General features: G+C 39.1%; 1 long non-coding RNA gene across 6 annotated transcripts in view; it reads left to right on the top strand.

The window, feature by feature from the left end:
• LOC103461821 (uncharacterized) overlaps positions 1 to 17,993 on the top strand; it is a 114,474-nt gene that overhangs the window by 66,662 nt on the left and 29,819 nt on the right. For 2 of the 6 annotated variants that reach the window (XR_014086683.1, XR_014086685.1), the window contains exon 5: positions 3,005 to 3,134. This is a non-coding gene — a long non-coding RNA (uncharacterized LOC103461821). Of the gene's footprint in view, positions 1 to 3,004; positions 3,135 to 12,275; positions 12,751 to 13,161; positions 13,214 to 17,993 lie in introns of those variants that run through there. The other 4 variants (XR_014086687.1, XR_014086686.1, XR_014086684.1 and 1 more) reach the window with 4 other exon arrangements.

The raw sequence follows: 17,993 nt of genomic DNA, 5'->3' as shown, positions 1-17,993 counted from the left end.
CCTGACCGCTCCACACTTTTCAAAAACAACAGCTCTCCCCCAGCGCCGCTCTGCAGCCGCCGCTTCCCTTCCTGCCTTTCTTTCATCCTGGGTGGACCTTGAAAGTTAACACTTATTTTTAGCCTTCTTTTTGCAGAGGTGCCATTCCCAATACATAATGAGGGCTGGGTGCTCATTACCGTAACTGGGAGATAGTGAACTGTCATGAACGGCTGAGACAAATGTAGAGCAGACCCCCACCGTCTCCCAAATGAAAATAATTACACTCCAGAGCCCCCTCACCTTGTTCTCATTACTCACTGGCTACAAGGTTCCACAGAGACGCCGACACCGGGTTTGTGAAAGAAAAGACCCGCCGCAGCACCGGCAGAGCTGATGCTTCCTTTGTTTACGGGGTGGAAAAAGAGAAGATTTGAGGTAGAAAAACAAAAAACTGAACTTAAATGTGTGTGTGAGGAGGGGACAGCAGTGTGGCCAAGAGATTAAAAAGATCTGAACCGGTTCTGGAAGCTCCAACCGGGCTCAATAGGGATGAAACTGTCGATTATCCTAACGATTAATCAGATAGGACTGCAGCTGATAATATCCATTATCCCATAGATTATTCTGTCGATTAATAAATTAATCGGTTCAGGATTCAGCAAACCCTTATTTTAGTTATCGATTATTCTAGTGATTAATCGATTGATCGAATAGGGCTGCACTATAAATTATTCTATTGATTATTCTAATCATTAATCATAACGATTGTTTTAGTTACAGATTAGTCTGTCGAATATTATAACGATTAATCGATTAATCAGATCGGGTTGCACCCGGCAGTAATTTAGTGGAACAAAGTTTGTGAATATTTGCAACGGAAACGCAGCGGCTGCTTGTTAACTGGACCGACGGCTGGATTCCTTTGACGTTTTTTAGGACACGTTGGGAATCGGAGCTCTGCACATAAACCGAGTTGCATTAATAAGTTGCACCTATTTTTCATTTTCCTTTAAGATTCAACACTGAAAGGAAGCAGATCCACGTAACGGTTTGCAAATGCGACACGTTTTCATCAACAGTTGTGTCCAGGTTGGGAATTTTTTTTGCGTCAAACCGGAATAATCCTGTTATTGTTGGTTAAACCGTGGAAGCTGGTAGGTTTCACGTGAAATATAACATATTTACACTTTTCCTCTGTGTGGAGGGAAACTGCCTGTGGGAGAAAATCCCCAACATCCAGTTAGTGGTGAGAGAAAGAGAGAAGATGTCGGAGGAAGCCTCATCCTGCGGCGGTTTCTCCTTACGCAGCTTCATGACTGTAAATTATTACCAGAATAAAGGAAAATACTGAAGAGGGAAAAATACACCAACAAATTTAGATCTCTTTTTTGCAGACTCCATTCCTTCCACAGCCGTTTGGTGTCGTCATTACAGTGAGAAAGGTCGACACATTAAAAACGCTCCGTGTCTTTAAACGGCAGACAGGAAGTGAGTCGGTCCTGACAACGTGAAAAAGATTAAAACCTCTCGTGGCGAAAAGCCTTTTGTCTCCTCCTCTGTCATCAGGAGATGATTTATTCTGAGTGAGAACGCGGCTGAAGACTCATGACTTATTTAGTAAAGCTGCCATTGATTATTGATTGCAGACCTTTTTGTTCTCTTAGCGTCTGAACTTCAAAAGCAGAGCAGGAATCAGACACTTTGGGAGGTTTCCTAGTAATTGTTGGATGAATTTCTCCCTGAAGCAAATTCATAACATTGAGATGTAATTCAGAGAAAGAATCCTGGTAAGGCCGTCCTATAAACTTATTTAGCTGTAACAAAAAAACACTGATTTAATATCCAGAATTTGTTAAATAAAAGTTTGGAAGTGAAGCTACCAGTTGACCTCAAACTTCTTTAGAATAAGATCATTTTAAGAGTTTATGTTGGATTATTGCAGGAACCATCCATCCATTTTCTAACACCCTTGTCCCTCAGTGGGGTCAGGAGGTGCTGGTGCCTCTCCAGCTAACGTTCCGGGCGAGAGGCGGGGTCACCTGGACAGGTCGCCAGTCTGTCGCAGGACAACACAGAGACACACAACCATGCACACACACACACTCACACCTAGGGGCAATTTGGAGAGGCCAATTAACCTGACAGTCATGTTTTTGGACTGTGGGAGGAAACCGGAGTACCTGGAGAAAACCCACCATGCACAGGGAGAACATGGAGACTCCATGCAGAAAGACCGGGGCCGGGAATCGAACCCAGAACCTTCTTGCTGCAAGGCAACAGCTCTACCAACTGCGCCACTGTGCAGCTCTTTGTAGGAACCAAAAACTCTTAATTCATTTGACTAAAAAGTATATATATTTTTTTAAAAAGGTATGGTTGGCTCTAGTGGCCTTTATTTGAAAGTAGTTTTGACAGGAAAGAGGGTTATGAGAGAGGAGGAGGACATGCTGCAAATGTCACCAGGCCGGGAATCGAACCTGCAACCACAGCCACGAGGACTAAGGCCTCAATACATGGGTCGTGCCAAGCCCCTGCGCCACCACAGCAACCCCGACTAAAAAAAGTATTTTTAATGTACTGTTAAGTCATTATCTTAAAAATCTCTTTTTTGGGGGTGTTGGTGTAGAAGGGGCCACATATCTGTAGTTTTCCTAGCGAATACTATTGTTAGTTTTAGTGGTGTAACAGCAGAAGACGTGAAAAAGCTCAGATTAAATTCAACATTTATTTGTGTTTATGTGTAAACAGGTATTTGCTCTGCAGCAAAGACATTCAAGGAGGAAGTTAGAAACAATTCAGTTTATTTATATTTTACTCATTCACAGCAAATGTCGTCTTGAGGCAGTTTGCTAAAAAAAAAAAAAAGAGAAGAAATCAGAACTAGATCAGCAGAGCTGCTCCAGTTTGTTTCCACCATAAATCAGGAGAATCGGTGAGAAAAAAACGTAGAAAGTTAGTTTCTGTTGGCTTGTCTACAGGAAGTGCCTGCTGTGAGCATTTATGGACCGACTTCTGTCCGCAGGGAGCAGCGTCTTCCTGCACGCCTGGAACCATGGATCAAAAATTTAAAGCAATCTGTCCAGCGGTTCCTGAGCCTCGCCGCTGCCAGCCGAACAGAGGAACCGGCCAACCCGGCTGAAAACATTCAGCAGGTAAAATTCTTCTCTTTTCTGGTCCAAACAAAACAGGGAAGAAAGCTGCGTTGCTCGCGGGCAGATTGACCAGCTTGGACAACGGATGAGCAGCCAGCTGGAGGAAGAGAGAGGAAGTCTTCCCTGCAGCCACGGCGCCTCAGGTTTCGGTCCTGATCCAGATTAATTGGCCAGACGGGTCAAAGTGACTGACCAGCGCTGGGAAGCAGCAGCAGCGCCGGCCTCATTTTCCATTCCGCTACGTTCATGCATCAAGAGGCTTTTCATGGCTGCTACGTGTACGTAGCTAAACTGAGCAAATGTGAAGGTCAATAAAATGAGTAAAAATCCTGAAAGTCCTGTAATAAAACCAGTCAGGTGGAGCTGAAGCTCAGTTAAAATGATGTTACATCGCGGAGAATTATGGACTCAGATCAAGGACATCGCAACCTTGATCAGGACAAGGAGCTCCAAATTTATTTCTCTGCAGATTCTGCAAAACATATTAAAGCGCTGTTATGGAATTACAGAAAATAATACAATACAACCATCTATGTCTGAAACGATTAATCGGATCGAATCAAATATTCAAATAATAGTCAACTAAATTCGCAATCGATTAATCATCCAGAGTCAAAAATGGCCATTTGCTGAAAACAACAACATATTCAGAGCAACAATTAAGCCAAAACTGTTCAAAATATACATACACTTTACATTTCAAATGTAATATAATTCATAATTTTAGCCTCACCTGGTTCAGATTCACTAAATGAAGGCAGCTATTACGTTTAAAATGTTTATCCTATTATATAAAAAGGCACAAATGATTAAATGAAATCCAAACCAATTATTTCATCAGAATAATCGATTAATCATCAAAATAATTAAAATAATAATGAGTTGCAGCCCTAACATAAGACACTCAGTTCTGATGAAACATATTATTCTCCTGTTCAGGATTTATTCCCTCGATTTTCCCTGAACTGCATTGAAAATGTAAACTTTGATGGAAGTAGAACCTGAAGCCTGGAACACAGCGATCCGGAGGAGTGATTGAACCTGATGATGCCTGAGAACCGACATGAGAACATGCAGGAAACAGAAATATACTGGAAACTGACAGAGACGTCAGGCTGCCTCCTTCCTGTATACAGGAATCTTTTTTTTTTTTTTTTTTTACAGCCGAGGACTCAGGATTTCTTCATTCTCGCAGTCGGATCTGTGTACATTTCTTTCACATGATGTAAAGACAGAACAACAGCGAGGAAAGCTAAGCTAACATGAAACCAGCAGGTGGCTAGAGAGTGGTGCAAAAGTCACGACTCATTTATTGGATCTAAAAGAGAATATATGGAGAAATGAAAACATTAGGGTGATGACAAAGAGGCTTTCCAGCTGAACAAACTATGAGCTCTTCACTCAAGATTTATAATAAATTAGTGATCGATTATTCTGGTGATTAATCGATTAATCGGTTAAGAAATTGGCACATTCCGTAGATTTTTCATGTCAGCTTTTTATATAAGAAATACATTAGAAATGCAAATAAATAATAAAAAAAATAAGAAAATAAACATTTTGTTGAATGCAGGTGAAGCTAAAGCTGCCACTTTTATCTTAAATGGAAAATATCTATATATTTTTACAGTTTTGGTTTAATTATTGCTCTGTGTCGTTCTTTCAGAAACTGGTATTTTTGATGCAGGCCTAAAATTGATTGCAAATTGTGCAATCAACATTGGCCCTTTTTTCAGGTGATTGTTTTCTGCTTACTTTAAGTACAACAAACATCTAAACTCATTTTAAAAGTTTCATCTGCAGCTTCTTTCTCCCGTTTCTGGTTCTTCCTGGATGAAATCTTGTGCGTTTCACTGCAAAGCGTCTCACACAATCTGAGCACAAAGACGGTCAAACACACTTTCAGGTGTGATATTTACCTCTGGAGGTTTGACGAGATCCTGACGAAATGAGATCTGCATTTCCATTGCCCTGCTAGCGCAAATCTAATTTAAGTGACAGCACTGTGCAAGCTGTGATTTGTAATTAAACTGTAGGCTGGGACATAATTGGTATTTCATCACAAGACAAGCATGGCAGCCTTCTCCATCCAAGATGAGCAGGTGGATGGAGCCTCAGTTCATTTTCAGTTTATTTTCCAAAGTAAATCACGCAGAGAAGATTTTCTTCTCTTTTCTTTCCGTCTTTGTCAATAAACGGCGTTGCGTAATCCCTGAGGATTGTCTGTGAAGCATCACTCTTGGATCCGCAGTCAAGTTTAACTTTTTCCTCTAAGTTATCTCACTGACAGAAAAGCGCAGTGGAAACGAGAAAACAGATTATTTAAACACATCTGTGCGGTTATTTTTTAGAGATGCACAATAAACCGATAATTATAACCAATAGTTTCTCGTTCCAAAGGCCGATAATAACCAATAAAATACCTGAAAATAAGAAAAGCCGTGACATCAGTGCTCTAAACCAAAAACAGTTTAAAATATTCAACATTTTTGAAATGAGAAATGACTAAACCAACGTCTGGACAAATATATTAACAGGCCGGATCTCCAATGAACATCTGTGTAAGTAAAGCTCATTAGTAACTGATGTAAGAAAAAACAAAACAAGTCTCATCATCTGTCCACATTTCATAGAGAGACTAGAGATGGGATTAACATCTAATCCAGATAATTTCATGTTATGCAATTAATCACATTTTAGCAGAAAACTATAAGCAACATTTTTCATTCAAAAACCATTTTTTCAGCTAAGTTACTGAACAGGCAGACATATGAGCTCCACAACAAACATATTTATTGTTTTTAAACGTGTTATTGATTTTATTGAACCATCAGATTTTCCTGAAGCTCATTCAGTTTCCCAGAGTTCATTGGACCAGCTAGCCGCTACATGTTTAGCATCCAGACGCCGTTTTAGCATCTGAGAGGCTAACTGCTTTTAGCACAACTTGAACACAGCATTAGTCTCATCCAGACATTCAGATGGCTTATGAATGTCACCACATTAGTTTGGTTGTTCCATAATGTGGAAATATTTTTCTATACAATTATGTAATTAACAAATTACATTTTGTTTGCATTTCTGGACGTTAATCTACCCGCATTTGAAGCTTTGCTGGGGTTAACATGGGAGCCGCAGCAGCGAAGTGGAACCTGTGTGGGAGCCGTTACCTTAATATCGTACTAACTCTGGTTCGAGGTGTTTTATTATTTCTCTTTTTATTTGAATAATGTTCTGTGCGTGATATTTTGTGACTCATAAAGAAGCTCTGAGTAGAGCGAGCCGAAGCTAAAGGGAGAGAAACTATTCTTTGTTCACGAAGCGTGGGAATTCAGAGGTTAAAGTTGGAGCAAAGTCATGTTAAAATCATATAATTGCATGTTTGATCATTATTTAGCTAAAATCAGAGCATTTAATATGCAGCTAAATGCAGTGAAGCTTCAAAAACTGTTGATTTATCCTGGTCTTCGTCTAAGTGAAGGATGGTAAAGTCAAAAAGGTAACATGTTGGCGTTTATTACTTTTGAGAAAAGGAAACAGGTTTATGAGAAGCAAAGGTCATGTAAATCATGAACACTGTAAAATCAGAACAGACTTCACTGCTTGTATTTATGTCATAAATCAAATGATTAAGAATCTGAGAAGTCTGAGGAAAACACAAAGTCTCTCTTGATACGTTTTCTCAGTAACTATGGAGGCTTCAAGCACTAAAAATGTACAAATTCAATTAATGTAAAAATAATACCAGTTCCAGTGCAGAATGCAGAGGGAAATACAAACGAATGTTAATATATAAAGTTATTATCCTCCTTACAGCACTGCGTTCATTTATAAACCAAACTTAGACAAAACCTGATGCTTTATGCTGCAGAACAAACTCGGTAAAATATTCACATTACTGCTGTCATTACATTCATACGGAAAAAAACAGTTTGAGATGAAAATTAAAACCGTAATCTTGATAATTCAGTTTCTTTTTTCTTTCAAGACGGAACAATTTACAAGTTTGAGAAGATCAGAAAATCTTAGCTTTGGTTCTGCGAGGGCGTTTTACTCCCAACGACAAACATGATTATAATTTTAATGTTTTCTCCAAACTGCATTTGACAGCTTGGTGTTAAACTTTCAGCTTTCCTCTCATTCTACTCACTGAGACTGTTTTCACTGGGCATTTAAATTGCTTATTTGCATGCCTCAGTGCTTAATGAGTGCTTGCAACAGTTAGTTATTTGCAGGCATTTCATTCTAATCTACATAATGCATCAATTATCAGTCATATTAAAAAAAGAATAACAGTACTTAATATTGTAAATAACAACAGCAGAACAAGCTCTGTTTGCTAAACGAAGCATAAAAGTTTAAATAAATACCTACAGACTTTAAGAGCTTTAAAACTGTGTTGAAGTGCGTCAGTGATTTATTTATTCTTTATTTTTTTGTGTTTTTAATGAATGTGACGTTGTGTTGATCTCAGGTTGAGGCAGATCCGTCCAACAGAAACACAAAAATAATTCTTATAAATACTGAATTAACATGAGAAATAAGCTGAAACACAGCAGTGCCTGGGTTCAAAGTGCTTTCATCATAGATGTGAAACGTACGGAAGCATTTAGCTGCCAACAGCTTAGAAATGAATCCAGGTGTTTCTCACTAAAATGAGGACATTTTCACTTTAAAATCAAAGTTTCTTGTTGAAATCAGAGTTTGTTGTTAAAATAGGAAATATCAGGACAAAATGGGAAATTTCTCATTAAATTAATTTTTTGTTAAAATTATGCTTTCCGCTAAAATGACAACATTTTGGTTAAAACGAGTTTCTCACTAAAATGAGAAAACCTTTTAATACAACATATGAGAAACTACCTTGTCATGGGAAACTTTCTCATCATGACAAGTTTTATATCCTGTTATAGCAAGAAAGTTTCTCATTTTGATAAAATGTAAAAATATGTTTCTTTGACAGATTAAATAAAGCGACTCGTGATCTAAAAATCCCATTTTGTTGTTGCTGTTTTACTTAAACTAGAAGATACTTTGGTTTGAAAAACAGATTAATGTCACTGCAACACGTTTTTAAAATCTTAGGACGAGAAAGCTTGGCAGTTAAATGCTTCCATAGAAATGGACATCGGTCTGGATGAAATGGAAATGCAAAGAGATTCATTCAGTTTATGAATGATGATTTCTTATTCATTCAAAAACACATTTTTTCTTCTTAATGTTAGTTCAGAAAACTATCGGATTCATTTAAACGCAGCAGGAAGTCCCAGAAACAGCAGGATATAAAATGGATGCTCACTTATAATTAATAACACATTACTGTAAAAATCCTCTCCACAAGTGGAAATTCATGGACTTTACCCATTCGTTGATATCTGGCGTTTAATTATTTCCCCTCAGATAAACCACAGCTGTCGTAATTTCCCCATCTCCCTTCAGGAGTGTAGAAATCCCAGCGTTAGAAAAGCATCCAGTACAAAGTGAATATTTTCATGCACCGCTGTAAGTCAGGGTTGGAGGTGATTTTTTTGAAGAAGATTAGAATTGAATTTGAAAGAAAAGCAGAAGAAGGAGCCCTGCAGTGATGATTAACTGATAAAAATTCACAGGAGCGTTAACCTCTGGAGCAAGGCGCTTTGCTTTCAGCAGCTCCGTTTGGACCGGATCTGAAACACGAGCGGGTCCGGAACAATCCCAGAAACAAACATGCAGCGTGAGGATTTGCAGTGAGCAGATCTGCAGTGTGTGCAGCTCAGATGGATGGTGGACATAAAGATTACCAAGCAAAACAAAGCAAAGTTTTAATTACACTTGTTCTCTGACTGCTCTGCTGCTAATTCCCCCACTGAGCAGCTCTGATCCCCGTGTTTCTGTTAAAATTACAAAACGCTCTAGAAACGCCGCCGTTCTGCTTTCTCTCTCATTTCCAAACTATCTACAGTAAAGCTGAAATTAGATATCATTCTGTGAACTGGTTTGCTGAGGTCCGGCCCACTCAGTTCCTCTACTGTACCTCCCCTCGGTTAAACATAAACATATTCGGTATCCATGGTAACGTCTCTATTAAGCAGAGACATTTGGTATCCATGGTAACGTCTTGGTGAAACAAACATTTGGCATTTATGGGAACATCTTGGTTAAACAGAAACATTTGGTCTCCATGGAAACCAAAATCTGGTACGTAGGTAGAATCCCCTATGCTCTTGATTAAACATAAACATATTCGGTATCCATGGTAACGTCTCTATTAAGCAGACACATTTGGTATCCATGGTAACGTCTTGGTTAAACAGAAACATTTGGTCTCCATGGAAACCGAAATCAGGTACGTAGGTAGATCCCCTATGCTCTTGATTAAACATAAACATATTCGGTATCCATGGTAACGTCTCTATTAAGCAGATACATTTGGTATCCATGGTAACATCTTGGTTAAACAGAAACATTTGGTCTCCATGGAAACCGAAATCTGGTACGTAGGTAGATCCCCTATGCTCTTGATTAAACATAAACATATTCGGTATCCATGGTAACGTCTCTATTAAGCAGACACATTTGGTATCCATGGTAACATCTTGGTTAAACAGAAACATTTGGTCTCCATGGAAACCGAAATCTGGTACGTAGGTAGAATCCCCTATGCTCTTGATTAAACATAAACATATTCGGTATCCATGGTAACGTCTCTATTAAGCAGACACATTTGGTATCCATGGTAACGTCTTGGTTAAACAGAAACATTTGGTCTCCATGGAAACCGAAATCAGGTACGTAGGTAGATCCCCTATGCTCTTGATTAAACATAAACATATTCGGTATCCATGGTAACGTCTCTATTAAGCACATACATTTGGTATCCATGGTAACATCTTGGTTAAACAGAAACATTTGGTCTCCATGGAAACCGACATCTGGTACGTAGGTAGATCCCCTATGCTCTTAATTAAACATAAACATATTCGGTATCCATGGTAACGTCTCTATTAAGCAGATACATTTGGTATCCATGGTAACGTCTTGGTTAAACAGAAACATTTGGTCTCCATGGAAACCGAAATCAGGTACGTAGGTAGATCCCCTATGCTCTTGATTAAACATAAACATATTCGGTATCCATGGTAACGTCTCTATTAAGCAGATACATTTGGTATCCATGGTAACATCTTGGTTAAACAGAAACATTTGGTCTCCATGGAAACCGAAATCTGGTACGTAGGTAGATCCCCTATGCTCTTGATTAAACATAAACATATTTGGTAAATGACATAAAATTCAATTCACTTTGATTTAATTCAAAAACACCTGATTAATCCCAATCCTGAATTTCCAGTAGCAGTCAGTGTTACACCAACTCTGTCTCTGACTAGAGAACTGACTGTCAACATGCTAGCAGCTCAATATGTGAGCAGCAGATTTGGTTAAACAAACGAGTTCTGGACGACGCCGTCGGTTACCAAGCTCTGCTGCTAATCCACCTCGTTTGCTTTTGCCGCTCGTCTTTAAATCTCTGTCTGGCAGTTTGGCTAAAGTCAGGCAGAGAGATGTTGGAGTAGGGGATATGATGTTCCACTGGATGCCATAATGAATGTAATAATCTTACTGGGTTCATTTTTTTGGTTGAAGTTGATCCATTTTGTTTGCACAACGTCTCTTTTTGCTCGTTATACGACGGATGGAAGAGATGATTCAAACTTCCTTCTTCTCTTTCGGCTCTGCAAATCCTTCTGTGTTTTGTTTATGGCAACCATATTGCCTTTTAATATTAATATATTTCACTCTATGAGTTATAAATATATATAAAATGAGTTTCCATAACTATTTTATACGTTATGGTTATTAAACACTCCACACACTGCCACCTACTGGCCGCTGCAGGCTCCGTAAATTATAATTACCTGCTTCAAACTTAGAAAATTACTGACTGACATTAAAGAGATGATTTAATATTTCAGGTTTACAAACATGAATTGTGTAAAAATGCCCAATGTTCGCCCTCAGATCTGGTAAACAGACTCTCAGTTCCCAGTTTCTCCTCGGCTCTGCAGACATTTGGACTCTTTTTTCTGCCTTTGACTTGTATCAGGCGGCTCATCTTAAGCTCTGTCCCTTCGCCTCTCAGCTCCCTTAGTATATTCATCTCTCCAATCACTGCTCCTGCCTGCTGCCCTGCTTTTTCTAGCTGCCATAGATCATCACTGCCATGAGCATCATCCTCTCTTGACTCAGATGGTAATTGCCTTTTTTCTCCCTCTCTTGCCAACAGTCCTGCTCTCATAGGAATCAACTGATTCTGACAAGAAGGGAGCAGAAATAATTTTAATAACCAGACTGCTTAAAGGGACACAGTCAAAAACAGACAGCAGTATTTTGGCCTACTTAGCCTTTCATAAGCTTTATTTCCATTGACCACATAACTGCCCAATTTGATGTTTCAAAAATAATTTTGCTTAATGGAAATGGATGAGATGAATTTTAGTTTTTGTTTGTTTATTTTTTGGTTTATTTTGCAAAACTGCAATGGAAACACTTTTTTCTCATTACACAAGTCATGTGATCAACAACTGGATGTAACTACTGGCAGAAACTATGAAGAAGAAGACAACAGGAAGTAGTTAGAGGGTGATGGCGTGGTGTGTTTTTAATGACTTATCACGTGAACAAACTTACTCGCATGTGATTTTAATTGTGTTTCTTATTTATTGGAAACACTACAACTGTGAAATAGTTTTTGTTTGACATGGAACATTTGGTGCTGATTGAAAAAAAAAAAGAATCAGACATTTGTAGATTAATCTCAGAAATTTTCTAGAAAATCAAGAACATTTTTGAGCTTGAAAAGCTGCAAATTTGCTGCAAAACACAATTTAAAAAAGAAATCTTGGAAATTTGCAAGCTTTTTCTCAAAGATTTCTGAGATTGAGCTCAACATTTGAGTTTTTTTCTTGCAACTTTTCAACCTTTAAAACCAAGAAATTAAAAAACAAAAAAAACAAACAAGGAATTTCCTGAGATTTTTGGCAGAAACTTACTCTTTTTTGTTTTATTTATTTATTTAAATTTTTTTTTTTTAATTACCCTTGAATAAGTTGCATTTTAAGTTGATTTTGTATTTAATGTGTAGTATTAGAGTACATTTTTAAGTACCTTGTTTAAAGGGGAAAAAAACGCTGGCCTCTACCAACGGTTGCCTCGAAGACCGGATAGCGCTTTCTGGTTTCCACGGCAACCGTTGGTGGGTGGGATGGCGCGGGTAGCCAACTGGTATCCAAGGCAACCAAAGTTGTAGAACGCCACGAAGCCAGAGCGAAGTTGAGGAGGTTTATTTGTCCTGGAAAACATGGCGGAGAACGTAAAGGAAGCCTGTCAGCTTCATGGTGAATGGGAAGTCAGAGTCCCCCAAGCCCTCTTTTTTATTATACCACTGTGAAAGATTCCTGCGTGTGTTTGTTTTTGCGGGGATCGACTGTGGCGACAGCAAAGAACGCAACGTGGAGAGGCTAACAGGCTACCATGCTAACGCTAACCACCCAGCAGGCAGCGCCAGCTGAAAAAGCCCAGGAGTTAAAGGCGAGTTGAAGCAAACGGCAGTCTTTCTTTACGAGTTCAGTGAAAATAGGTCAGTTGATTTCTTGCAAACATGGTGCAACGTTGTGAACATGTAGTGTTGCATATTGATATTTATCCGTTTCCTACCTTGTTAAATCATCGGTTATTTATTGTGATGAATAATTAACATGGTGTGTTTTTACATAGATGGATATTATTAATCGTGTGGTTAAAGGTAAATTGAGTTACATTTATTTCAGAAGTGTGTATTAAACTGGTGTCTCTTCATTATTATATACTCTAACAAAGTAGACAGTTCTAGTAGTTTCTAGAGGAGGTCTTTTTCGAGAGCTCCTGTAAATACTGGGGCATCACTGTATTTACACTGGCCCTATTTTATACATGTGAACATCTTTTTTTTAATCAAATATATCAATGTGATGTGCAGAGCTTACATCATTGTATTCTGTTTTTACCGCAGGGTAAAGTGAGCATCCCTGTTTACCTTTTAACACGGGAGTTTCATCCTTCTGGTAAGTTTGAAAGAAATACCATAATTCCAAAGGACGCCAGCAAAACTAATATGTGTCGGATGAAATGCTGCTGGAATAAACTGTTTCATTATTCATGATACGGGCATATAAACATGATCCACAGTAATTCTCATTTTAAATATTCATCAGGCAGAGAAAAAGGCTATTTCAGGTAACTTGGCTGAAGAGGACCAGACAGAGTTTTGTGGTACACCAGTGAAAATATGCAGTTATTCTCCTTTTGGTGTTTAATTTGAAGTATATTTATTTGTAAATGTATTTTAACTTGTTAGATTGCAAATAAGTGAACTGCAAGAGGAAAGGAAAGAAATAAGAATGACACGAAACTGAAAAATGAACTTTATATTGACCGAAAATTTAGCACAAGGACGCTAAACAATATATATTTTTTTGGCATTAAAAAACAGCTCCATATTTTAATTTGAGATCCCTGAATAACAAAATAATTGTTGTCAATGACCCCAAGATGTCAAGGTCATGGAGGCTAAGAAAACATTTGGACTGAGGCGGACTGCTCCAAAGTTTTCAAGTATCGTTAAATACAAGATGTCTTCACTATTAGTCTGGCGCCAACACCATTAGCAGCACCTGCCAGCATTGGCTAGAGCTAATTGTCTGGTGCTAACTGCATTAGCTACAGTTAGCAAAGCTAACAACATTAGGTAGAACTAACCATTAGTGGAGCAAACGGCATGAATGGGTGTTTAAAGTGACATAAAACATCTTTAAGTCTTTGTAACAAACCATTGTAATATATTTCAGAAAATGTTTTTATCTCAGTGCTAACCGTAAGCAGCTTGAGTTAGAAACGGGAGCTCTTTGCAGCCTACGCTCTCCGTCTGGGTTAGCATCTTCAAGCAGCAGCAACTTTTCTCTCTCCTCGTCTTCCATTTATTAATCCCCAGTTTAATTTCCCCTCATCATTTCTGTTTTGTCTTCGATTTCAACTCTTTCCAGTTCAGATTGAAAGTCATGAAAGTTACTCAATGCTCAGAAATTACTGTTGTGATTTTACGAAGATGGCGCCGCAGCACCTAGCATAAGTCCTCTACCCAGAATGCATTGAAACGTAAACATGGCAACGTGCGTGTAACAATATTTTAATTAAACTTATTAAACTAGTCTACAGTATTTTTACTGTTTTTACAACTTAAATGAATATTTCTCAATATTTCTATTGTTGCTAATCATGGATCCCTTTAAGGCTTTTTACATGTTTACCAGGTAGGATAGAGGCTGCAGAGATGTTGTATTTCTAAACCACTATCATCAAAACAATATACACATCATGTCCTAAAACAACACATTTTAAATATTAGCACCAGACAGTGTTTTAAATTTCATAAAATAATTCAGATTTAATAATAATCCCTGATTTTAATCACCTCAGCTCTTCCCAGGATGGAATAATACTTCCATCCCTGCAGCTAAGCTTGATACATTTTGCTTCAAAGAATATTTTTCTGCATCTGTCTTTATCCAAGGTAGCAATGTTGAGTCTATTGAATTATGACAGAAGGATCTCTGCTGTTTTCCACTCATACTGTTGAGAAGTCTTCTCAAATAATTCAATCAGGTCATAAGATCAGAGGATTTTTTTCTCATTTCCTGAGACGGTTGGGGGGCCTTTTGGCCAATCTCCAGCAAACAGTTACGTGCTTATTAAAGAGAAATGACCTTTATACCGCAAAGGTCTGATTGGAAGACCACAACACTGCAGATTTCTTTCTGTACGGCTCAGCCAGGGCCACAAAGAAACCCCGAATCTAATTCAGTCTGGTCGGCAGCTAGTTGAGAGAATCTGCCTGTGGTTCCAAAGTTCTTTCATTTTCAGAAATCCTGGGGCTGCTCTGGCCTTTGATGTGGTAATTTCAACAGAAATAGCAAGTTTTTGGACAAGCTGTGGAAGCTGAAAGCCGTTGACCTGTCCGCCGCCTCGGCCTCGCTCTAAATAAACACGTCACTGTGAGGAAAAGGTGCTGATGACGCTGCTTGACTCTAAATCGTCCTTACATTGGTCCAAACATCGAGTGAAGCAGCAAACAGTTTAGATTTATTGGGTGTATACATTTGATAAACATACATGGACGGATGATACTGGGAACAGCCATCTTGGTTGGTACAATAGCTAACTGTCATGACAGTTGCTATGGAGTTGCTATATCAACAACAAACAAGTCCCAAGATAAGAACTAGCTCTCGCATCGTTCCTATCTAACTTATAAATGATGTAAGTACATTTCAGCTACGAGGTCTCTTCCCACCTCTGTGATAATAAATATCAATGATGTTTACTGTAGTACTTACTGCTGAACTAGCAATATTAGCTTAGCTAATGCTTTTGCTTTTATTTGCTAGCTAAGACTGACATGTAGCCTATGTGTTTGTTGCTACATTTATTTACTCTGTGACCAGAATCGTGATATTCACACACAGAGTTTGTACGTCCTTTACAAAGCAGTTAAACAGTCATTTTACGCGTCCATGGATTTGTATGCACTCTTCATGTTCACTGAGTAGTTAATTATGTCATAGTAGGAGATCAGAGGCAGCTTGTCCACATCGTCTGACATGTTTTCCCTCTCCGCCTCGTACGATCTCGACAGCAGCCATTTTGTTCATGTATCTTCCTCTAAGACTTTGGTCAAGAGCGTCCACATAGTTTCTTTTTGTTGGTCTGGAAGCCATGGGTCATCTATGATTTGCGCTTGCCTACCAAGATGGCGCGGATCACGTCTGGTTCAGACTTGTAGGAACGACGTATGTATAGTTGAGGAAAGTGGCGCTGGAGAACTGGAGTTGCTGAATCGTGCTCTAGATGCTCATCCTGCAGATCAGCAGCAGAATTGATATTCTTGGACTTGGAAGAACATAATTTTTGGGGGGTATTTTTTAATCATTTATTATTTTTTGTATTGTTTTGACCTCTGTTACAATCCTCCTCACAAGACATTTTGGAAGATAAACACAAAGATGGATCTTTGTACAATATATTAAACAAGTTATGAATTATTAATTCAAGGTTCCTAAGAAAAAGTGAAGTAAAAATTAAGAAAATGCTTCAGTTTACTTTGTTTCACAGGAATTAGCTGCAGTTTTTGCCAACTAGTGTGGAGGGTGCCGTATCTATCATTCCCAGAAAAGCTGACCTGATATAAACTCCTTCTCGACTTCTGAATATTTTCTGTATTTCCTGGTTCCTCCTCTGTTTTTCCTCTTCTTCGTTTCTTGGCTGAGATTTTCCTGTTTCCTGAATAACTGTGTGTTTCTGGTAAAGTAAGCGTGTGTGAAGTCACAGTTTCATGTCATTGTTCCCTAACACGAATCCAGCGGGAACACGGCGTGGCTACGCTGCTTCATCATCCAAGAACAGTCTGCGGGGTTTATTAATTATCCAGCAGGCAGCATGTCTGATGTCTTTGGCTCCAATGTGAAAAATTATTACAAGCTGGGGGACAAGTTGCACTTTCTATCCACCCAGCCTCCTGGGACTTCTTATGTGTGGATTTTTAAAGGTGAACTATTACAGGATGCGACCTGGAACAGGCTAGAAAAGATCTACAGGTTCAACAAAACATGTTCATGACATTCTTCTGCACAAGATCATGAGATTTTCTTTCACAATGAGCTGTTTCAAAGCCTCTTGTCACTTTGAATCCAAATACTCTGCTGGTGGCCACGCCCCCCAACTCATTATCTAAACTCACACGCTAAAATGGCTGCAAGCAGATGCGCAATTATACAACTGTAGATGTTTTAATAGCAGAAGTGGAGCCTCCTGCACAATCAGTAAGTTGTACAGCACATAGAGCATAGTAGCTAAAACCATAGGCTGCTAGGTAACGGCCAGAGCTCCACTGGGGTTGCTAGGTAACGGCCAAAGCTTCACTGGGGTTGCTATGGGCAGAGCTCCACTGGGGTTGCTAGGTAAGGCCCAGAGCTCCACTGGGGTTGCTATGGGCAGAGCTCCACTGGGGTTGCTAGGTAACGGCCAGAGCTCCACTGGGGTTGCTACGGGCAGAGCTTCACTGGGGTTGCTAGGTAATGGCCAGAGCTCTACTGGGGTTGCTACGGACAGCGCTCCACTGGGGTTGCTAGGTAACGGCCAGAGCTCCACTGGGGTTGTTACGGGCAGAGCTCCACTGGGGTTGCTAGGTAACGGCCAAAGCTTCACTGGGGTTGCTATGGGCAGAGCTCCACTGGGGTTGCTATGGGCAGAGCTCCACTGGGGTTGCTAGGTAACGGCCAGAGCTCCACTGGGGTTGCTACGGGCAGAGCTTCACTGGGGTTGCTAGGTAATGGCCAGAGCTCTACTGGGGTTGCTACGGACAGAGCTCCACTGGGGTTGCTACGGACAGAGCTCTACTGGGGTTGCTGGGTAACGACCAGAGCTTCACCTTCCTGGTGCTTTGTGATAAATTGTTCCAGAAATTATTGCAATAAGTGATAATATTGTTGTTTTGAGACCATTTTCAAATAACATAATTACAATAATGCAAGAACACATTCTTTAAGATCAATAAATTTTAAATTCTAATGAACATTTAACACTGGAGCTGAATGGCGTTTTAAATATCCAAAATAAATAAAACAGAATCAACAAATAAAATGGATTATGGAGACAAAATTGTCTTTCAAAACACCAGACTGCAAACTTTTATCATTTTTGGTAGAAAATGATAAATAATGCAAATGGAAATTAGTTAATTTCCATTTGCATTAATTGTTGTTTTAATTTATTATGTGATTTATTGATTTA

Source organism: Poecilia reticulata, chromosome 2 (genome assembly GCF_904066995.2).
Source record: "Poecilia reticulata chromosome 2, P_reticulata-male-v2, whole genome shotgun sequence".
Taxonomy (NCBI): domain Eukaryota; kingdom Metazoa; phylum Chordata; class Actinopteri; order Cyprinodontiformes; family Poeciliidae; genus Poecilia; species Poecilia reticulata.
Note: the sequence above shows the minus strand (reverse complement) of the source record. Positions and strands in the feature narration are given on the sequence as shown.